General features: G+C 46.2%; 1 protein-coding gene across 2 annotated transcripts in view; it reads left to right on the top strand.

Annotated features, from left to right (window-relative positions):
- Nucleotides 1-23,821, top strand: part of LOC147638956 (outer envelope protein 80, chloroplastic-like) — a 46,433-nt gene that overhangs the window by 1,625 nt on the left and 20,987 nt on the right. The gene's annotated exons all lie outside the window — the stretch shown is intronic.

Raw genomic sequence — 23,821 nt, 5'->3', positions numbered from 1 at the left:
CCTGGTTGACTACAACTGCCTGTCTTGCCACCCAAGGAAGAGGTGTTGTACAGGTGTGCCTTCTCTATGGAATGCTGTGCTGTAATAACGAGAGTTCTTATTTGGAAGTCCTGGGTGAAAGCTATAAGGGATCCTATTGGTAGAGGATTCTACGAGTTGTAATATGTACTCAAATTTTATTCAAGTAAAGAAATACCGCAAGGGGCGCCATTGCATTTTGGGGCCAATCGGTGTCCTTTTACTATTTGCAGGAGCACTCTAGCTCCCCCTGTTTGTTTTCCCTTTCAGGTCCTCAAAGGTGTTGAAGTGTTTTGTGTGCGAGTGTTTGTTTCACCGCCCGTCAAGTTTTTGAAGGCCGGTTTCACTGGATCTCCTCCCCAATCTGAGTCACTCCATCCTTGGAGTTTGACTCCATCCTCCACTCCCCCTTCTGTGTAAAAGAGTCCGAGATCCTTCGTACCCTGCAGATACCGCAAGATCCGCAATCCTGCGGCCCAATGAGACTTCAACGGCGTCTGCATGAATGAGCTCAACAACCCCACAGAAAAGCTCAAGTCCAATCTGGTGTTCAGCAACAAGATCAATGAACCAACCAGCTTCCGGTACAGAGAGGCATCAACTGGCTCACAAGGATCATTCACTGTCAGCTTTGTGTTCGGGTCCATCGGCGACGTAATAGGCTTGCAGTTCTCCATCCCAAAGGCCTCAAGCAACTCATGAACATACCGCTGCTGAGAGACAAAAAACCCCCTCTGGGTCTGCCAGATCTCCAATCCCAAGAAGAAGTGGAGTAAGCCTAAGTCGGTCATCTGAAACTCCTTTGACAAGGTAGCCTTCGTCACTCCAATGTGCTCCACATGACCGCTGGTGAGAATGAGATTATCCACATAAAGGATGATTAACGTAACCATGCCGCGTTCTCGAAAGAGATACAGGTTGGGATCTGCAACCGATCTCTAAAATTCAGTCCGGAGAAAGAAGGAATCAGTCTTCTGATTCCAAGTCCTAGGAGCCTGTTTAAGACCATACAAGGCCTTCCTTAACCTGTAAACCATCCCTTCTGATCCTGGAACCACAAAGCCTGGAGGCTGTTCAACATACACCTCCTCCTGCAGGTCACCAGTAAGGAACGCAGATTTGACATCCATCTGAAACACAGGCCACCTCTGAGAAGAAGCAAGGGCAAGAACGGTCCGAATCTTGGTCATCCTCGCTGTCGGTGCAAAGGTATCCTCATAGTCGATGCTTGGCCGCTGAGCATAACCCTTAGTCACGAGTCTGGCTTAGTGTTTGTCCACCAACCCATCTGACGCATATTTGGTCTTAAAGACCCATTTGAAAGCAATGACTGACCATTTTGACAGCCTCGGTACCAACACCCAAGTGTTGTTCTTCTCGATGGCATCCAGTTCCACCTGCATGGCTTTCCTCCAAGTATCCTGTGCAAGGGCTTCCTTGATGGAAGTGGGCTCTTTGTCTTGCATGATACGAGACATCAAAGCATAGTTTACCTATAAAAGCTCCGCTGAATGACTTTTATCACGGACTCTGTGCGATCTTCGAGGTCCATCCTCTGTGGTCCATTCGGAGGGAAGCTCCATGACACCCGACTCCCGAAGGGTGTCCACTAACCACCTGGGTACTCAAACAGAACGTGGAGCCTCCTATTGTTGCGAGGGCTCAACTCCAGCTGCGGACTCAACCTCCGGAACTGACTGTGGTTGTCCAGCTGGAACAATAGATTGGGAATCATCATCTGAATCCACTGGGTCTCCAAGAAGTGGCGGATCATCAACAGTGGAAACCGGAACATGCTCATCAAAGACCACATCCCTGCTGACAACAATCTCATTCCTCTCTGGATCAAACAACCTGTATCCCTTGGAAAGAGAGTTATATCCCACAAATGTAAGCTTTTGGGACTTGGAGTTGAGCTCCCCCCTCTGCTTCTTCGGAATGTGAACATAGGCATCGCTCCCAAACACACGGAAATGGGAGACATCAGGTTTCCTGCCAAAATATGCCTCAAAGGGAGTGATGTTAGGTATTGAAGTCGTCGGAGACCGGTTGAGGATATGGACAGCCGTAGCCACAGCCTCTCCCCAAAGTGGATGAGGAAGATCACGATGCTCCAGCATCATCCTCGCCATCTCCACCACAGTTCTGTTCTTGCGTTCTACTGCTCCATTCTCTGATGGCGAACCTGTATTGGCCAGTTCCCTCTTGATGCCATGATCTGCACAAAATCTCATGAAAGCATTTGAAGAGAATTCGCCTCCTTTGTCGGCCCGAAGAGTCTTTACCTGCAATCCAGACTCTTTTTCCACCATCACATGCCACTCCTTGAACCGAGCAAAAGCTTGGTCCTTCTGAGAAAGGAAATTGACCCATGTGAATCTGGAACAATCATCAACAAGCAGCATGAAGGATAGAGAACCTCCCAAGGATGGTGTCTGCATAGGTCGACACAAGTCAGTGTGTACCAACTCCAACGGTTTCGAAGCCCGCCTGGAAGCCTGCTTCGGAAAGGATTCCCTGTGCTGCTTACCACGTATGCAAGAACTGCAACGTCCTTGCCTGCTGCCAACATCTGGCAAGCCAACCATCATCTGGTCCCGGAAAGCTCGCTATAGCGCATCCACATTTAAGTGGCCAAACCGAAAGTGCCACAAGTCACCTCCCACAAGTCAACCAACCTGAGAACCTGTCAATGAGGAGAGTGCGGAGAGTTTGTAGATACCATTCTCCATGCCGCCTTCCCAAACAACCTGGCCAGTCTCGCGGTCCCGTAGAGCAACAGAATGCTCCTCAAACTCCACCCGGAAGCCAGTCTTGCATACCTCATGCACTGACAATAGATGAAAACCAAGTGCTGGGACGTAAAGAACACGAGAGGAATGCTTACCTCCCTTGCCGTCGAGAATGATCTCCATCCGGCCCTCACTGTGTATCGGAATTGTGGAATTGTCGCCAATGAAAATGCGACCTGACTGCCGTTTCAGATTCAGAAAGAAGTCATGGGAAGGAGTCATGTGTTTGGAAGCACCATTGTCGAGAATCCACTCCCGAGTATTCTTTGCGGTGAAGCCAGCTGCCTCCTTGCTTGAAGAAGATGAAGCATCTGAGTCCATCATCTCTAAGTGCAGAAAGGCTAGAGTCTTTGTAGCTGAAGCTGAAGAATCAGCACTCTTCCCAGTCCGCTTAGGACACTTCCTCCAATAGTGGCCTTTCTCGCCACAATCATTGCAGGTCCTCTTGGCCTTCAGTTTCTCTCGGTCTGCGTCGGGCTTCTTCTCAGAAGACTTCTCCGATGAAGTCTTCCCTTTGTCCTTGTTATTGTTATTCCGGCCTTTTGACCGTTGCCAGTTATGGCCTTTGAACCTCCGCCCTGTGGAGGGTTCGTGAATCTTTCCTCTTGGTCCAAGACCATGGGCACAAGCTCCTCCCAGGTGATGGTGCTGAGCTTACCACTGGTGTAATCAAAGAAGAGTAAAATGCTGAGTACTTAGAGGGCAAATGCGACAGCAACGTAATGGCCATATCCTCCGATAATATCTCTTTCCCAGCCTGGAGAACTTCTTGCTGAAGAGTCTGCAGCTTGTTGATGTGCTCCTGCATCGTCGATGACTTTGCAGGATTGATCACCCGCATCTGTACTTCCAAGGAGATCCTCTTCATGGGTGATACCCTGTTATAGAGAGAAGCCGAATGCTGCCATATGCCTCTGGCCAGCGTCATATGCTTGATATGATTGATTACATGCAGTGTGCAAGTGAGGAAAATGAAAGAACGGACCCTGGCATTGACACGATCCCATAACTGTGCCTTTGCCTCACGTTCCTTCCGAATCGAGGGTAACTCCCCTTCCTCTAACTCCGGCCATGGAACCCCAACAACAATGAAATCAGCAAGGTTGTAAGACTCCAAAACAGATTCCATCATTACCTTCCATATGCCGTAGTTGTTCCCGTTCAACTGACGGTCCACTGGGAACGTGGGGAGTGTCGGGATCTTCACATGCTTCTCAGCCATCTCAAGTAAATCTGCCATTGCGGGGATGTAACTGAAAAGGGTGGGTGGGTGGGAAAAATGAAGAACTTAAACCTGCAAGTGGCTGTCCAGCAAATCAGCCCGCCTTCCTCTTGCTTCTCCTCCTCCCGAACGGTCCAAAACAGTCCACCAATCAGCAACAAAACAGCCCCCCTCTTGCTCACACAGTTCCCAAGATCTTCCAAGAGCCTAGAGCTCTGATACCATGTCAGAATATGCAGCAGAGATGAAGACAAGATCTGAAAACACAAGAGCAAGTGCACTGCAGAAAAACACAGCAATAGAGAGGGAGAGGGAGAGGGAGAGAGAGAGGCGTGTAACTCTGCTATATACACTAGGAATCCCGAATATAAGAATACAATGAGTGGGGGGCCAAGGGGCCATTTTATATGGCCCCTATAGTCAGTCGGCCTGCTGTAAAGACAGCTGACATCCCTCTGCAGGTACCCGACCAGCAGCACTCCTAGTCGCTTGCAAAAAAACCTGTCGGCCAGCAGTAACTAAGTCGGCCAGCTCTAACAATCTTGTTGGATACCACACAGAGGCAGGTGGGCGGCCGACAGCCCTCCACACAATAGAAAAAATAGGGAAAAATATGGAGAGTGGGGAAAAATGAGAAAACACCTAAATCAGGTGGGCACACCCACAACAGAGGCCCTGGTGTAAATATACAGATAGGAGATGACTGCTAACACTGCTTGCCAGTCTTTTGCTGGATGCCAAGGGTGGGCAATGGCAGCATTGCTGCTCTGGTGATGGCGCTATTGGCAGTGAAACAGGCGGAGCAGAAAAAGCAGGCAGCACACAGGTGGCGCAGACGACTGGGCAGCCTCTACGCAGAGGCTAAGTTAGGTGGCGCAAGAGGGTGAGTTGGACACAACGCTGGGGCCGATGGGCCAAGCAGGCGGCGGTTTAGCGGCGGCACGGACGGGCGCAGACGGGCTGTCCGGCGGTGGTGTAGGGAGAAGTGGTCGATGATGATGATGATGATGATCTCCTTGCTCTCCACACGCTCGACGCTCAACAAGAGGGGCTCAAGCTTCTTTTATACTTGGGGAGGGTCTTGCTTTTTGCTAAAAGCAGTACTTTTTCTTTGCTTTCTCTTTTCGCTTTAGTCTTTTAATAATAATAAAATATTACTCATCTTTTCTCAAAGTTCTTGAATTTTTCTTTTCTAGCTTCAGTTCCTTGCTTTTTGGCCCTAGAGTTGCTTTTTGGAAAAGCGGCTTTTAGCTTTTTGGTTCGGCTCAATCTCCTCTTTCCAATGGTGTCCTTGGCTTGCGGTCAACTCAATTCGACTTTTTTTGCATTTCCCTACTTTTTGACCAAAATTGGTGCTTTTCCATGTGCGAATATAATAGTCCCTGTTCCCATGCTTTCATCAATCTATCTAGTGCCCGGGCATGTGTTTCATCATGTGAAAAGAGCTAGGGGGCCCAAATAGTTACACTTATCTGATGTCTGACTGTGTTCTGCATTCTCGTAAGCGTGTCACATTCTCCAGGTGCTAGCCCCATCTAGTGAGTTTGTGCATTTGGTCTTTCCCCATATTTGTGGTCTCATCTGCTCATTTGACAACATCTCGATGTCTTATCTTCGACCAATGGCTTTGTTCTTGATGGTTCTTCTTCAAGCCTGAAACATGTGTTAGATAAAATTAATTTATACTTACTTTCTGCAAAAATTAGACAGAAGCTAGTCAACAAACAACTATTCATCATTTGCGTCTACTGGGTCTTCCAGGTACTGGCCAAGTAGTCTGGGGCCCAGTGGACAATCACATGCCATAAACCCAAGCATTGTTCACACATCAAAAACCGCACACAAAGTCAAAGAAATTCAAACATACATCAGCATGCAATGCACAAGTAATGATCCTCATGTTCTGGTCTCATTGGAAACCGGTGCTGAGCTATCTGGCTCCCGAGGGAAACCGCTCAGACTATCCTCAAGGCTATCTAGTCGCTAGGACCGCCCGAGAGTTCATCGGCCCATTTGGTTGCATTGACGGCCCAACTATGAAATCCAATACAGTCATCTAGGCCATCTGGTCGCAATGACCGCCCGACTGTGATATCCAATGCAGTCATCTGGGCCATCTGGTCGCAGTGACTGCCTGGTGTGAAATCCAATATAGTCATCTAGGCCATCAATTCTTTCTCATATGTAGGTGCGGTCCTTTCGGCTTCTTGAAGTCTTCGACTCTCATAGGCCACAGCATGGCCCTCTTGGTTCAAGACTGCTTCGATGCAATCTCCTGAGGCATCACATTCTATCATAAAAGGCTTTGATAAGCTCAAAACAATCAATACCGGTTCTTTGCTAGCATAAAATTTTAATGCTTCAAAGGATTCTTTTTCACCTTTGGTCCACCGAAATCCCACGGCTTTCTTTGTTAAATCATGCAATGGACTAGCTACCACTGCAAACCACTTGATGAACTTTTTGTAGTAAGAGCATAAGCCAAGGAAACTTCTAACTGCATGCACACTAGTCAACTCTGGCCATTCCATAATAGCCTTGACCTTGTCTAGATCCATCTTGACTCCTTCCTTGGACTCTATGTGGCCCAGCCGCCCAAGTAGTGAATTTGTGGCAAAAAGAACTCACTCTTCTTGGTGTTCACATATAACTGGTGCTTCGCAGTTCCTGAAACACAATATCAAAGTGCTTTTGATGCTCTTCCTCATTCTTAGAATGCACAATAATGTCATCAAAGAAAGTAGCTGCAAGCTTTCTGTGGTCGAAATATTCTTTCCATCATTCGGTTGAAGGTAGCCGGCGCATTTGTAAGACCAAAATGCATCACCACATACTCAGAGTCCAAATGTGGTCCTGAATGCGGTCTTTTTTAATGTCCTCTGGAATAATCGTGACTTGATGGAACCACTCTTCAACTCAATTCTACTAAAGATGGTGGCTCCATCCAATCTATCTAAGATGTCATTAATCCTAGGAATAGGGAACTTGTTCTTCATAGTGATCTTGTTAAGAGTCCTGTAATCAATACACATGTGCCAAGTGTTGGAAATCATGGATCTAGGACTAGGCTAGCCTAAGGTGGCTCAAACATAATGCTAAACATGATTATAAACAAATGACAAAAGCAATACAAAGCAACACAAGATGCACTTACTTGACCAAGAGATTGTGTACTTGAGAATGAATTGTTGTGTTACATTACATTGAAATGACCCTTTATATAGGTCCAAGTACCATATGGGCTTTGCCTTTGCATGTGGGATAACTCCTAGCCTTCACCACATTCATCCACATCCCTTTGACCTTGTCTATGATATGACATAGATCACTTTTTCTAACACCCTTCCTTGATCATGGCATATCATAATGCCCTTCCTTGCTTCTAACATTGCATGAAAGAAAAAGCTTAACTCATAAGGAGTATAGCTCTACAGTACATAAAAGAAATTAGCATCGCTCATAGGGAGCATAGCTTCTACATTGCGAAAAGAAAATGACATGACATGAAAAACATTCCTACATGAAAACATTCCTCTCCCATACCCCATCATCATCATAGCATCATCATCATCATATCCATGGGCATCATCATCATCATTTGTTGGTCATGGAGACCCAACTCCCCATCAATCCCCCCTTGAGGGCTACATGGCCTATTGAGAGATATTGTGAGCATCATAAAAACACATAACCTACATCATCGGTGGTTAGAGGTGTCCATACATAAACTTTGGGTAAGAGAGGGCATAATTCATTCGTCATTATGACATGTGAGCCATGACATAAGAATCAACATAGACAGCATCTTGTTCATCTTCATCGATATCTTCGTCTTTATCTTCATCCATTTTTGCATCTCTGTCTGCATCTTCATCTGCATCTTTGTTGTTGATGATTTTGTTGATGATGCCACTGTGGAATACAAATTCCAAAGAAAGAAATCCCAAGATGATGAAGCATTTGCTTCCCATGTGAACACCCACTATGGAGGCCTCTTTTACACTAAGGTTTTTATACCTTAGTATCAACGGTGGTTTTTATAACTGCGTTGTCAGCGCACCGTTAGTATTTTTGATGGGCACCGCCAAATGTCAGCGCTTTCCGTCGATTTCGGATCTGCTTGGTGTTCGAAGGCTTCACAGATGATGCTGGATAAGGATCTGGTCAACTGCCTTCTTCGTCTCGCCGTCACCGCCTATGTTCTGCTGTGGCCTGCGCTACTGGGCAGCTCCTTCTTCTACTGCTTTGGACAGTGATAGCTTCTCATTCCCTCCTGGCTTCTGTACTAGGTTCGTGGTTGGCCGTGCACCGTCGTGAGCTGCCACACATGCTCTACTTGTTCTTGCAAATGCGTGTCTCGGAGGTTGCTGAAACAGCTGGCACTTGGAGATGTAAATGTTGAGGCCCGTGCTGCTATCTCTCGTTCTTATGCTGCCGTCTACAGCATAGCCTTCACTGCCGGCTAGCCTTTGCTTTGTTGCCGAGCTGCTTATCTATTCTTTAGATGCTCACTCTCTCTCTTCATGCGGTGTGTGTTCCAAGTACCTCTTGTATGGCAAAGCGAGCGCTCGTCTATGGACTCTTATCTCCTTTGAGAGTCTAAAGGGCTCTAAACTAAAGAGACCAACACAATAATCCTAATGAAAGAGATTAGTGCTAATGATGTGAAAAATACTAAGCTAAGCTAAGAGAGATAGACCTAAGCTATTGGAGAGCTGAACCTACCAGATCCCTAATGGTGCAAAGACTAATGCAATAATTTTGCTATTCCTTCTTCTCAATGGCACTTCCTTTTGTGGGCACCATATTGAAGAGAAATGGCAAAACAACTAAACTAAGCTAAGCCATAGCCTGCCAGGCTCTGATACCATGTTGGAAATCATGGATCTAGGACTAGGCTAGCCTAAGGAGGCTCAAACATAATGCTAAACATGATTATAAACAAATGACAAAAGCAATACAAAGCAACACAAGATGCACTTACTTGACCAAGAGATTGTGTACTTGAGAATGAATTGTTGTGTTACATTACATTGAAATGACCCTTTATATAGGTCCAAGTACCATATGGGCTTTGCCTTTGCATGTGGGATAACTCCTAGCCTTCACCACATTCATCCACATCCCTTTGACCTTGTCTATGATATGACATAGATCACTTTTTCTAACACCAAGAACCATCCTTTTTTTGAACCAATAAAACTGGGGAACAAAAGGGTAATGAACTAGGTCTAATCAAACCCTTCTCGAATAACTCATTCACTTGCTTCATAATCTCCTCCTGTTGTGCTTGACTCGCACAATAAGGAGGTCGGTTAGGAGGTGAACTTCTTGGCATGATGTCAATCTGATGATCTTTTGGTCTCTCTGGAGGTAACTCTCCTGGAAGAGTATCTGTAAAATAATCTTCATATTTCTTTAGGAAATCTTTCCTTTCATGATCAAGAATTGGGAGTGATTCATCACTCTCAGATTTCGTTGGATCTCTGATATATACCAAGTATGAAGAAATAGATTGCTTTATTGCTTTAGGAACCTGTACATGACTGATGAGTGGAATATAATTTTCCTCAACTCCTACATCAAAAGTTACATTCTTACCTTTAAAAGGAAACCTAATCTTGTTTCTAGCCCAGTCAATGGCCGGATCTATCTTCTTATGCCAAGGCATACCCAAAATTACATCACAATGTCCAATTTTACTAACAACAAAGTTCTCATGGTCCACATAATCTCCAATCTGTAATTGAAGCTTTTCCAAGATAGGGGTCACCGAAGAAATAGATTGCTTTATTGCTTAGGAACCTGCACATGACTGATGAGTGGAATAGAATTTTCCTCAACTTCTATATCAAAAGTTACATTCTTATCTTTAAAAGGAAACCTAATCTTGTTTCCAGCCCAGTCAATGGCCGGATCTATCTTCTTATGCCAAGGCATACCCAAAATTACATCAAAATGTCCAATTTTACTAACAACAAAGTTCTCATGGTCCACATAATCTCCAATCTGTAATTGAAGCTTTTCCAAGATAGGGGTCACTACTGCTGACATTCCCTCGAAGGTGGCACCTGTAGAATAGGAGCTCCGAACCTATCTGAAGGGAGGTTCATAGCTTCGACCACTCGGGGATGGATATAGTGGTGGGTAGCACCACTATCAAAATGGATAAGCACGGGTTGGTTAAAGTTGCCTTCTCTCTAGGGGTGTATCATCCTGATGTTGAAGTTCCTTTGGCAATGCATCGGTTTGGGGCAGCTTGGTTTCTTGGTTTGGCTTGTCGGGACATTTTACAGCCATGTGTCCCTTCTTCCCACATTGGAAACACTTTCCTTCCTTGACATACTCTTCAAGTTGCTTACGGGATATCTTCTTTCGGAAAAGTGGAGGTTTATCCCCACTCCTATTCTTCTTCTCTTGTGGCTCAATCTTTGATTGAGATCCTCCTTTGAACCTCTTCTTTTGGGATGGATCTCGATTATCGTTCTTTGTTTTACCCACCATCCAAGGCATGTGCAAGGACTCGGCTTGTAGAGCTTTGTCTTGTGCTTCCTAAGGTTTTTGGTCTAGCCATGTATACTGCTTGCATAAGCTTAGGTTGCAATCCATTCACAAAGCATAAAGCAATCTTTTGGTACCATATAAATACAAGAAAATCCCTAACACCAACGTCTCTCTTCTTCTCTCTCCTCTGTCTTTAATCATGTTTAAATCAACATATTGTTTTTGTTGGAGGTGGCAATTCTCATAGCTACTCTCTGGTTATCGCATGACTAGAAGTTGTGGTGGATTATCCCATATGCAAGAGCATGGGAAGTCGAAGAGCCATATATAGGGTGTGGTGGCACCTTGTCATAGATATCTCCTCCGGCCGGGTTTTTGGGGGGAGCAACGGTTGGGAGATGGGAGCCTAGCCGCTGATGTTGCTCAGTGCCCTAGGGTGGTGTGCATGCTGTTGCTGCGTGATTTTGACATGGTATCAGAGCTCGGCCTGTGTGGTCTTGGGTGGTCCTAACCTCTGTTTGATTGAGGTGATTGAATTGAAGGAGGGTGTCGGAGGTGGCAATTCTTGTAGCTACTCTCGGGTTATCGCATGACTGGAAGTTGTGGTAGATTATCCCATATGCAAGAGCATGGGAAGTTGAAGGAACCTTGTCATAGATATCTACTCCGGCCGGGTTTCTGGGGGGAGCAACGGTTGGGAGATGGGATCCCAGCCGCCGATGTTGCTCAGTGCCCTAGGGTGGTGTGTGTGCTGTTGGTGTGTGACTTTGACAGTTCTTAATCAGGCTTAGGGTTGTGGATCAGGCCTATTGCTACCCTACTTATGCAGGAAAGTAAAACTCCGCAGGAGTTGAACAGAGTTCAAGGGTACAGCCTGGATGATGGTATTATGTACTATAATCGCAGGCTATGCATTCCCAATGATGAGGAAACCAAGGACCAAATTTTGAATGAAGCCCATGACAGCATTATAGCAGGACATCCAGGTTTCATAAAAACCTACATGTCTGTAAAGAAAAGCTTCTTTTGGCCTGGTCTGAAAAAGGATGTACTGAATCATGTACGTCAATGTCTGTCATGCTAGAAAGTCAAAGCTGAGAGAGGAAAAATGCCTGGGAAGTTACATCCATTGGACATCCCCCAGATGAAATGGGAATGTATCAGTATGGACTTCATTATTGGATTACCTTCAGTGCAATACAGAAGGCTTTCGTGCATGCAACACGAGCTGACTGGCATGGACTAGTGGAACTTGAGCCCTTGGCTCTTGGGTGGTTGTCACGACCCTGTGTTTTTCTCTGGACAAGATGCGGGTGTGCACGGGGACATGGTGGACAGTGTGAATGGCATCAGGTTGGAGTCAAAAAGGGAGCCCATATGTGGACAACCCCATGTGTGAAAGAGAACAAAAGGATTTTGGAGGGGACAAAGGTTTAAAAACCTTTAAAGTTATTATAAAGCCCTTCATTAAAGAAAACGTGGCCCATAAGCTATTTTGGGGCCACGTGTGAGCTTTTTGGTAAAAGAGGGGCTGTAGGGCAGAAAAAGCAGCAGGCGCCTATCTTTTGTGGTGGGTGTGCTTTTCCAGTCAGGTGTGGCTGCTATGAGTTCTGGAAGAACAGGCCGTACAGCTTGCCCGTACTGATCTGTACGACAGCAGGTACAGGTACTATTGCTGCAGGTACAGCCGGCTGCAAGTACAGGCAGCGTTGATTCAGTCGATTGCTGCGCTGTGGTTGGCTGGTGCAGGTGAAGCCGTCAGGGAACTGTACAGCAGGTACAGGCGGCTGTACAACTGCTGACAGGCGGCTGATTGTAGGTACAGATCTGTACCAGCTGGTACAGTCGGGTACAGCCGGCGTACAGTTTCTGTCCAGCAGGTACAAGTGGGCCAGTTCAGGTCAGTTTTGTTGTCACCAATTGGCCGACCATTTGGTCCATTCCCACATTTTTGCGTCTCGTTCACTTGAGGCCAGGCCAGTGTCTCATGTGAAGAGGCCAGTATTTTGCTGACATGGACGGGAGCCAGACTGGTGCCACCCGTGTGTTAGCAGGATGGTGTCGTATGGACGGGAGCCAGATCAGTGCCACCCGTGTATGACCTGGACTGTGTTCGATCCATGGGACTGTCACGCCATGGAAGGGCCAGTATTCGTGCCATGTTTTACCTATGGGACTGTCACACCTAGGGAAACTCGTGCCTGGAACTGTGTCTTACCTATGGGACTGTCACTCCATAGGAAGACCAGGATTTTTATGTTTTTATGTCGTGCCAGTTTTGTGCCGACAGATATTTTGTACATGTTCCATGAACGGGAGATATGTCCATGTTACTTTTTGCACATGCACACATATTTTGCATGTTTGAAACTGTTTTCGCATGACATGTATTCGTGTGTTTGCCTGCTTGACGTGTTACTTACTGAGCGGGGACGCCTGCCAGTGAGTCGTGAAGTGTGCCCTGTATTCTGACGAGTTTCAGTGCATGTGAACAGGTGGTAAGTATATGGTACATGTTGTTTTAAATGTTTTAAATACTAACCCTTTGATTTATAAGGTGAAGTGTTCACATTCACTTAAATGTGGGCACCACTTTGGGCACCCACTTTGGGGCCAAGGTGGGGAGCCCCATTTAAGTGAGTGTGGGGGTGGGCAAAGGCACCTACCCAAACTCCCCCACCCTCATGCATGCGTGGGTATTATCAACAGTTAACTCCACCTTAATTTATTAAAAAGAAATCTCTCCATCAAGCGAAAAAGGCCATCGCTTCTGGCGTCACCCCTCGTAAGCTTCCTGACGACGGGAGTCTTGCTACGCTTGCTGCTGGGGGTGCTTATGCTGCTGCTGCCTGCGCCTAACTCTCTACAGGCGGTCAGCACAGAATTGCAGGTGTGCTACACACACAGGCTGCGCATGCCTCTTTGAGGCGGCTGCTTCCTCTACAGCCACCTCCTACTCGGCTGCTTCTACAGCAACCAGGCGGCTACTCTTCCCAAGGGCTGCAACAACAGGCGACTGCACACACTTCAGCCTGGTGCCCTTCCTCACAGGCGGCTGCCCCACTTCAGGCGCATCTCTGTTTTCCTATGCTGTTGACTGCGCCTCCACTTCTACAGGCGGCTAGCATTGACTTGTGGTGCGCTCCACACATAAGCTTTGCTGCAGGCGGCCATCTCCATACAGCATACGCAGCCCTCTACAGGCGAATCCCCTGGTCTTGCAGGCTGCGTGTTTTCACCAGCAAACTGCCCTTTCTTTCCTCTCCAACAGGCGGCTATTTTCCCTTGTACAGCAACTAAACCTTAATAGTCAGGCGGTTGTACACTATTACCTGACGGCTGCAGCACTTACTGTTGGTGGCTTCATCATACCACAAGTGTTGGTTTTCTTTTACGGAGGTACCTGCCTTGGTGGTTCACCACGAGGCAACTGCTTCTTCATCACCTGGAAGACTTCATCATTCCACAAGTCTTGGTCTTTTATCAACCAACTACAAGTAAGTGATTTTCAGATTTGAGTAAAGCATTTAATGTTTAAAATCTGGTAAAAGATTCGTCCCGCTCGGCCTACACCCGTTCGGTGCCGGGTTGTCCAAGCTATATGGGCGAACCTCGGTCCAAAGGTGCTGAGATCGGGAGAGCCAGGCGTTAGTACGAGAGCGCCTGTCTGTGCGTGGTCTCGGAACACCAGTGTGGTGCTCTCCGCGGAGTCCAGTGAAAGCACAGGACCGTAGTGATTGGACCACACTAGTGGTCGTTCTGCTCCGAGTTTTTCTACATCGTAATTCGAGCTATCTGTTTAGTACTGTTTTCATATGTACATGGACATGATCTGGTTCTCAGAACCCGTGAAGCATTGTATTCTTTAAATACTCCCAATAAATATATCATATATTGAGGGGGGGGTCGGCCCGTTCCGGCCCCAGTGCTGGTGTCCATCTTTCCATTTCTGTCATTTAAATTTCAAGTTGTTTTAAGTTGTCCATTTCATATTTGTGGTTTTAAAGTTGTGCTATTAAACGTGTAGGTGTCCAATTGAGTCTTTCCCACTTGACGGGATCGGTTTCATTGGTATCAGAGCACGGTTGTTTCCCTCTTCCTAGTGGGGAAACGAACCTGTGTATTGGACATCCCGCTTTTAGCAAACTTTGAACACAATGGACAGCCAAGGCAACCCTTTGGAAGTGCCAAATTCGAGGGGTCCCTCTAGTGCTTCTCGTGGGTCTGATGCCCTGCGAGGTAGACACAAGCCTCTTGAAAGGGTTCTGGATAGTGAATCCAAAGGTCAACTGTCTCCAGGAAAGACAGTTATGCTTGAACAAGACCCTGATGCTATGAGGGCTGAAATGGAACATATGAGAAAACTTTTGCAGGCTCAAGAGCAAGAATTGAAGTTTTTGCATGAAGATCCTCATCTACAAAGTGCTATTGAAGCCAGGAAGGCTGATGCTATGGTTGATGTAACCTTTGAATCAATGGCTCGTGAAGTGGGCAAGAAACCAAGGGAGTTGGCACTTGCCTATCTCCTTCGCAAAGGTGATATCAAAGAGGGGGATGACGGGGAGCTGATTTTCAGAAATCCACCTCGTTTGAAGCATGGAGATCCCGCATCCCAGAGGCTGAAATCTTATATGCAAAAGGAAGAGGTGACTGTCACCTCTCGACATGCATCCTCTCCCCAAGGCACTAAGCCTGACAGATTTATGTATGCCAGTGCTCATGGAGGGCACGAAAGTCACATGCATGCAAGATATGTATCTCATGGTGACAGGTCTGCTTCCAGAAAAATTTTGCCTTCTGAGTTGTCTCATGGAGAGACTATACCATATGCAGGTAAGTCACATGCATCTGAGCTTCGAGTTCGTGGAGCACATGCCACCGTGCCCCATGAAGCTTCTATGACGGCCCATGGAGCCCATGCAGACAGGGCTACCCCGTTGGATAAGGGGAAAAGAAAAAGAGAGGACCATGAGCCTCATGCCAGGAAGCTCAAGGAGTTCAAAGCAGGTGATAAATCTGTCAAATTTGATGTCTTTCATGGTGAACATGATGCTTCTAAGGTGCTAGCGTTTGTGGCACAGTTCGACATTGCTTTTAGCGATGAAGACTTTACAGAAAAGTCGAAGGTGCGCCATGCTAGTATGTTTCTGAAAGGCACTGCTGCCCATTGGTGGATCACCGAAAAGATCACCAAGGATCCCATCTCTACTTGGAAGGAATTCAAAGACAGATTTTATGCTCAGTTCCTGCCACCCAATGCAGAGCAAACTCTCACTCAAAAGTGGGATAGGCTGGAACAAAAAGATAACGAGAGTGTGCAACAGTATGTTAACAAATTTTGGAAAGTGTTGCTGGAAGTGACTCCCTTCATGTTAATCTCTGAGGAGGAAAGAAAGAGGAAGTTTCGTTCTGGATTGCAACCTGCTTATAGATCGGGTATTGAATTGCACCCAAAACATACGTTGCAACAACTCACAGCTTCTGCCCTTGCTATAGAGCAATTGGTGCTCAAGATCAAGCAGGATCAAGGAGGTTCCAAAGCAAAGGACAAGGCTGTCCCAAATCAGCAAAAGGGTGGACAGCCACCTAAAAAGAACTTCCGGGAGCCTTACAAGGGTGGTAAAGCTGAAAATAAAGAACAGGGCCCAAGAAAGAACAAATTTGGATTAACCCCGGAGCAAAGAGAGCAATATGCTAAGGATGGAAAATGCTTTTCTTGTGGTAGCAAAGACCACATGTTCCGGCAATGCCCAGATCGCAAACCAAAGCACGAGGACAAGCACACCAAAGCAAATGTTCATGCAGTTCCTGATGTGCAAGGTAATACAGGTCATGATGCTAAAGAGAGAATGGTTTGCAAGGCTTGGGGGCAAGTTAAGGATCAGCCCGCACTCTTCATGTTTGATGACTGTGCAACTGACAATTTCATCTCTATGCAAATGGCAGCTGCATTGGGAATTGAGGTTGAAAGCATGGGACCTCAGATTGAAGCTGAAGCTGCATTTATTGGCAAAGAGGTGCAGGTTACCCCTTTGATTGGAAAGTTGCGTATTCATATACAGGGTTATCTTGACAATGAGCATTTCTTAGTTGCTCCTTTGAATGGATGTGATGCATTGTTGGGCAAGCCGTGGCACCATAGGCTTGAGCCCCGCAAAGACTACAAGTCTAATATGATTTCTTTTATGCATAAAGGCCGCATGCACTTTATTGATGCTGGCAAAGAAGGGGATTCTATCCCAGTTGTATCACACATCCAAATTAATAAAGCAATCAAAAAGAGTCTTTCAGCGTACTTGGTTTTTGTGCGTGATAGTCTTGTGCCAAATCATCAAAATGTGGATGCTATGTCTAATGATAGGCTGAATTTTCTTAATGCATTCAAAGACTGTTTTGCTGACTCATTGCCAGGTGAACTACCTCCCCAAAGGCCCGAAGATCATTGCATAGATCTTGTGCCAGGTAGTTCTCCACCTAACAAACCCGCATACCGAGTGAGTGCTGCACAACAAGAAGAAATTATGAAGCAGGTTAATGAGCTTTTGGAGAAAGGTTTGGTTCAGCCCAGTTCCTCACCTTACTGCTCTCCTGTGCTTCTTGTTCAAAAGAAGGACGGATCATTCCGTATGTGTGTAGATTATAGAGCTTTGAACAAGCTTACCATCAAGAACAGATTTCCTATTCCACGTATTGATGATATCTTGGATAAGCTTGATGGCTCAGCTTGCTTTAGCAGACTTGATTTGAAGAGTGGTTATCACCAGATTCGCGTGGTGCCACAAGATGTCCATAAGACTGCATTCAGGACAGCCTTCGGATTATATGAATTCTTGGTAATGCCTTTTGGTCTCACCAATGCTCCTGCTACTTTTAATCGTATGATGGATAGGATATTCCGACCCCATCGCAAGTTTACAGGAGTCTTCTTTGATGATATCTTGGTTTTCTCCAAGAATGAGCAGGAACACAGAACTCATTTGGTCACAGTGTTCGAAGAGTTGCGGAAGCATAAACTTTTCGTCAATGCCAAGAAAAGTGAGTTTTTCCTTTCAGAGATTCATTATCTGGGACATATTGTATCCAAGGATGGAGTTACAATGGATCCTGCAAAGATAGAGACTATTCGGAATTGGCCCGAATTGCAAAACGTACATCAAGTACGTAGTTTTCTGGGATTATGTTCGTATTACAGGCGTTTCATAAGGCATTTTGCTATGATTGCCACTCCTCTACATGATCTCACGAAGAAGAAAACTGTTTTCAAATGGACTTCAAAGGAACAAGATGCTTTCTTGCAGCTCAAGCATGCGATCATATGTGGTCCAGTATTGATTGTTCCTGACTTGCACAAGTCATTCGTGGTTGAATGTGATGCTTGTGGTGATTGCATAGGAGCTGTCCTAAATCAAGAAGGGCATGCAGTTGCATACGAGAGTCGTCGTTTGCATGATGCTGAGCTTCATATGGATATCTATGAGAAAGAGCTCTTGGCTGTAATTCATGCCTTAAAGATTTGGAAACACTACCTTCTTGGGGCTGAATTTGTGGTCAAGACAGATCATCAAAGCTTGAGATACTTTCTATCTCAAACCAAGCTTTCAGAGAAGCAAATGAGAATGGCGAATTTTCTTTCCATGTTTCATTTTCAGATTGTGCATACTCCAGGAAAGAAAAATGTCGTGGCCGATGCACTATCTAGGAGGCCTTATATTGCTGCAGTCTCAGTGGCCTCTCATGGCGATCTATCTGCTATGAGAGATTTGTATCATTTGGATGCTGATTTTTGCCATATATGGACTGATTTGATGGCTGGTCATTCACATGCCTCTTATGTTATCAATGAGGGTTATCTCATGAAGGATAATTGCCTATGTGTGGTGAAGGATTTGCGTCCAAAGGTTATGGACGAATGTCATGCTCCACCATACGCTGGTCATAGAGGTATAATGCCTACTACTCGCATGATTCAGAGGTACTTCTTTTGGCCAAGCATGCGTAAAGACATTGAGGCTTATGTGCGTGAATGTATTACTTGTCAAAAGGTGAAATTCGACAGGCAAAAGCCTCCAGGTTTGCTTCAGCCATTGCCTATTCCCTCGCAACCTTGGGAAAGTATCACGATGGATTTTATTATGGATTTGCCTAGATCCCAGCATGGGAATGATGCTATTTGGACTATTGTGGACAGGTTTAGCAAGCAAGCTCACTTCTTGCCCGTCAAGAAAACCATTAAAGCTGATCATATGGTAAAGCTTTTTCTTGCTAATATTTTCAAGCATCATGGTATGCCTAAATCCATTGTTGGGGATAGAGATCCCAGGACTACAAGCCTATTTTGGAGGGCTTTGTTTGATAATATGGGTACTAAGCTTGAGTTTTCATCAGCTTATCATCCCCAAACGGATGGCCAAAGTGAAGCTGCAAATTCAGCTGTGTTGGATTTGTTGAAGTGTTATGTGGCAGATCAAAAGAGTGCATGGGAGAAGTATCTTCCACTTGTTGAGTTTGCCTACAACAATACAATCCATGCTTCCACAGGAAAGGCTCCGTTTGAGATTATTTATGGCAGAGTGGTCTTGCCACCCATCCTTCGTACCAAGGATGAGATTTTTGCTGCTGATGAATATGTTCGTGACTTGGATGTTGCCTTTGGTCAGGTGCGGACAGCCATTGCAAGATCTCAGGATAAGCATAAAAAGGCTGCTGATAAGCATAGAAGGGACATGGAAGTCAAAGAAGGTGATTGGGTATTGCTGAAATTTGAGAAGGCTAGGCTTCGAAAGAGGCCAGGACGAGAAGGATCATATCCTAAGCTTTCTCCTCGCTATTATGGACCCTTCAAGGTGATTCACAAAATCAATGAAGTGTCATACAGGCTTGCTTTACCTAGTCATTGGAAGATTCACAATGCTTTTCATGTGAGTCTATTTCGGAAATATGTGGGGCCAGATCCTGATGAGCCTGTCACAGAAGATCCGCCAGAAATTGAAGAGCTTGAGGAGATCCTCCAGCCAGAACAGATTGTATTTCACAAGGAGCGAAAGCTACCTGCAGGAAAGCTTTCCAGGAGATACCTTGTGAAGTTTAAGAATTATTTGCCTATTGATGCCAAGTGGGTAAATGAGGAATATTTTGCAGATTATCCGCAATTGCTGCAGGCATATCTTGAGGCTTTTAAGTTGAGGTCAACTCTTTAGAAGCCCGGGGGGATGTCACCAATTGGCCGACCATTTGGTCCATTCCCACATTTTTGCGTCTCGTTCACTTGAGGCCAGGCCAGTGTCTCATGTGAAGAGGCCAGTATTTTGCTGACATGGACGGGAGCCAGACTGGTGCCACCCGTGTGTTAGCAGGATGGTGTCGTATGGACGGGAGCCAGATCAGTGCCACCCGTGTATGACCTGGACTGTGTTCGATCCATGGGACTGTCACGCCATGGAAGGGCCAGTATTCGTGCCATGTTTTACCTATGGGACTGTCACACCTAGGGAAACTCGTGCCTGGAACTGTGTCTTACCTATGGGACTGTCACTCCATAGGAAGACCAGGATTTTTATGTTTTTATGTCGTGCCAGTTTTGTGCCGACAGATATTTTGTACATGTTCCATGAACGGGAGATATGTCCATGTTACTTTTTGCACATGCACACATATTTTGCATGTTTGAAACTGTTTTCGCATGACATGTATTCGTGTGTTTGCCTGCTTGACGTGTTACTTACTGAGCGGGGACGCCTGCCAGTGAGTCGTGAAGTGTGCCCTGTATTCTGACGAGTTTCAGTGCATGTGAACAGGTGGTAAGTATATGGTACATGTTGTTTTAAATGTTTTAAATACTAACCCTTTGATTTATAAGGTGAAGTGTTCACATTCACTTAAATGTGGGCACCACTTTGGGCACCCACTTTGGGGCCAAGGTGGGGAGCCCCATTTAAGTGAGTGTGGGGGTGGGCAAAGGCACCTACCCAAACTCCCCCACCCTCATGCATGCGTGGGTATTATCAACAGTTAACTCCACCTTAATTTATTAAAAAGAAATCTCTCCATCAAGCGAAAAAGGCCATCGCTTCTGGCGTCACCCCTCGTAAGCTTCCTGACGACGGGAGTCTTGCTACGCTTGCTGCTGGGGGTGCTTATGCTGCTGCTGCCTGCGCCTAACTCTCTACAGGCGGTCAGCACAGAATTGCAGGTGTGCTACACACACAGGCTGCGCATGCCTCTTTGAGGCGGCTGCTTCCTCTACAGCCACCTCCTACTCGGCTGCTTCTACAGCAACCAGGCGGCTACTCTTCCCAAGGGCTGCAACAACAGGCGACTGCACACACTTCAGCCTGGTGCCCTTCCTCACAGGCGGCTGCCCCACTTCAGGCGCATCTCTGTTTTCCTATGCTGTTGACTGCGCCTCCACTTCTACAGGCGGCTAGCATTGACTTGTGGTGCGCTCCACACATAAGCTTTGCTGCAGGCGGCCATCTCCATACAGCATACGCAGCCCTCTACAGGCGAATCCCCTGGTCTTGCAGGCTGCGTGTTTTCACCAGCAAACTGCCCTTTCTTTCCTCTCCAACAGGCGGCTATTTTCCCTTGTACAGCAACTAAACCTTAATAGTCAGGCGGTTGTACACTATTACCTGACGGCTGCAGCACTTACTGTTGGTGGCTTCATCATACCACAAGTGTTGGTTTTCTTTTACGGAGGTACCTGCCTTGGTGGTTCACCACGAGGCAACTGCTTCTTCATCACCTGGAAGACTTCATCATTCCACAAGTCTTGGTCTTTTATCAACCAACTACAAGTAAGTGATTTTCAGATTTGAGTAAAGCATTTAATGTTTAAAATCTGGTAAAAGATTCGTCCCGCTCGGCCTACACCCGTTCGGTGCCGGGTTGTCCAAGCTATATGGGCGAACCTCGGTCCAAAGGTGCTGAGATCGGGAGAGCCAGGCGTTAGTACGAGAGCGCCTGTCTGTGCGTGGTCTCGGAACACCAGTGTGGTGCTCTCCGCGGAGTCCAGTGAAAGCACAGGACCGTAGTGATTGGACCACACTAGTGGTCGTTCTGCTCCGAGTTTTTCTACATCGTAATTCGAGCTATCTGTTTAGTACTGTTTTCATATGTACATGGACATGATCTGGTTCTCAGAACCCGTGAAGCATTGTATTCTTTAAATACTCCCAATAAATATATCATATATTGAGGGGGGGGTCGGCCCGTTCCGGCCCCAGTGCTGGTGTCCATCTTTCCATTTCTGTCATTTAAATTTCAAGTTGTTTTAAGTTGTCCATTTCATATTTGTGGTTTTAAAGTTGTGCTATTAAACGTGTAGGTGTCCAATTGAGTCTTTCCCACTTGACGGGATCGGTTTCATTTGTATTGTTGTAGGTGGCGCATCACCAGGGTTCAGGCGGCGCATAAAAAGCTAGGCCATGTGTGTGCTTTTTGGAGAACGCCGTGTTTTTACAGAAGGCAGAGGTTAGTTTTCCATGAACATAGACATCATGTCGATGGCGTTCATCTGATGGAACTTTCAGCCTTTCTATGCTTTGATTCAGGACTGTTTTGGGACAGTTTATGGGCTGTTTTTGTTTGGCTGCAAATTCAGCCATGTGCTTGGGTTTTTGGCTGCAAGTACAGGTCATGTGGTTATGTTTCTTGGCATGGGAGTGAAGCAAGCTCGCATGGCTGTGTGCTCATGGAGCAGATTGTTTTCTCTTGCTAGAAAGGAACAGTGGGAACTACAGCTATGGGCATCTCTATGTTGCCAGATGTTTCATGAGGGAACAGGTAACTAGATGTATGCCGTTGTTGGCGAGGAAACATGTTTTTGGGTTTCTCCAGGAGATAGGTCACATGCAGGCAGAAGGTACAGGAGTGGACACATGTTTGGTACAGCCTTGCTACTGACAAGACAGGGGTCAGGGAATCCATGATAGAGATGGATAGTACCCTTGGATGGTAGAGAGGGTTTGTAGAGGTGTGTCAACTGTATGGTATGCTGTGTTGTGATGCGAGTACTCTTTTGAGAGACAGTTTGGGAGTCTGTGTTGTGATGCAGAAGCACTGGATGGTCAGGGTGTGATGCTGTTCATAGTGTGAGAGGCTATGGATGGATGTGGCAGCCTTGATCATGGGAGAAAGCTTCTGTATGCAGACTCAATGTGAGAGAGTCTTTCGATGTGAGCATTGGCTGGACTTGTTTGTGGATGCCGAGTGGACAAGAAGCCAGATGCAGGATCTTTGCAGGCTTCAAGGGTTCTACTGTGACGGCTGAGTTCCCAGCCTTATTTTGTAATCAAAGCTCTTTTAATCAATTAAAGAAATACCGCAAGGGGCGCCACTGCGATTTGGGGCCAATCGGTGTCCGTGTACTATTTGCAGGAGCACTCTAGCTCCCCCTGTTTGTTTTCCTTTTCTAGGTCCTCAATGGTGTTGAAGTGTTTTATTGCAAGTGTTTGTTCCACCGCCCTTTGGTTTCTGAAGGCCGGTTTACAAGGTTCCATTGCCGGGACACATCGTCGACTTTCTGAAGGAGGCGAGTCCGTGGTTGCTTTGGTCGAGACAATCGCCAACTTTCCTAAGGGGGCGAGCTCGTGGTTGTCTCATGAGAGTCACATCAAAAGCTTCAACATGAGGAAAGTAAAAAGGAAGTGCAGGACATAGTACAGGATTTTGTGTCTTTGCCTATATGAGGTGAAGAGCAAAAGCTGAAGATGAAGCTCAGGAGAAAAGACACCAAGGACAAGAAGTAGTCTCCCAGGAACAAGAAGCAGTTGAAGTGTTATGGTGTAGGAGATGCGTTGAAGGCTATGGCTTTCGACAGTTTGTCACCAGTGGTATCTTCATAGAGGCTTCATGGGTTCGGAAGACAGTTTCTTTCTATGTTTAGCAGTGGTGATCTACTATGCTTCATCGAGGACTTGTGCTTACCACTTGGGTGGAGTGCAAGCAGGTTTTGGGTGCCTGAGGATGTATCAGATGAGACTCAGATGGAAGAGGAACTTGACGAGGTTCTTATTCCTGAGCATATACTGGCACATAAGGAAAGAAAGGTACAAGGTAAGGTTTCCCGTCGCTATCCTGTGAAGTTCAAGAGCTGTTCACTGATGGATACGAAGTGGATGGAGGAGGTTCACTGATGGATGCGAAGTGGATGGAGGAGGGTGACTTAGCAGATTCACCTCAGGAGTTGCAGCTTTATTTTGATGCCTATGAGTTGGAGTCGACTCTTGTTACGGCTCATTCAGGTTCAGCAGAGCATAGGTCTGGAGCATTGCCTGATGCTCAA

This window comes from Cibotium barometz, chromosome 4 (assembly GCF_041138505.1).
Source record: "Cibotium barometz isolate CiBa-2024 chromosome 4, ASM4113850v1, whole genome shotgun sequence".
Taxonomy (NCBI): Eukaryota; Viridiplantae; Streptophyta; class Polypodiopsida; order Cyatheales; family Cibotiaceae; genus Cibotium; species Cibotium barometz.
Note: the sequence above shows the minus strand (reverse complement) of the source record. Positions and strands in the feature narration are given on the sequence as shown.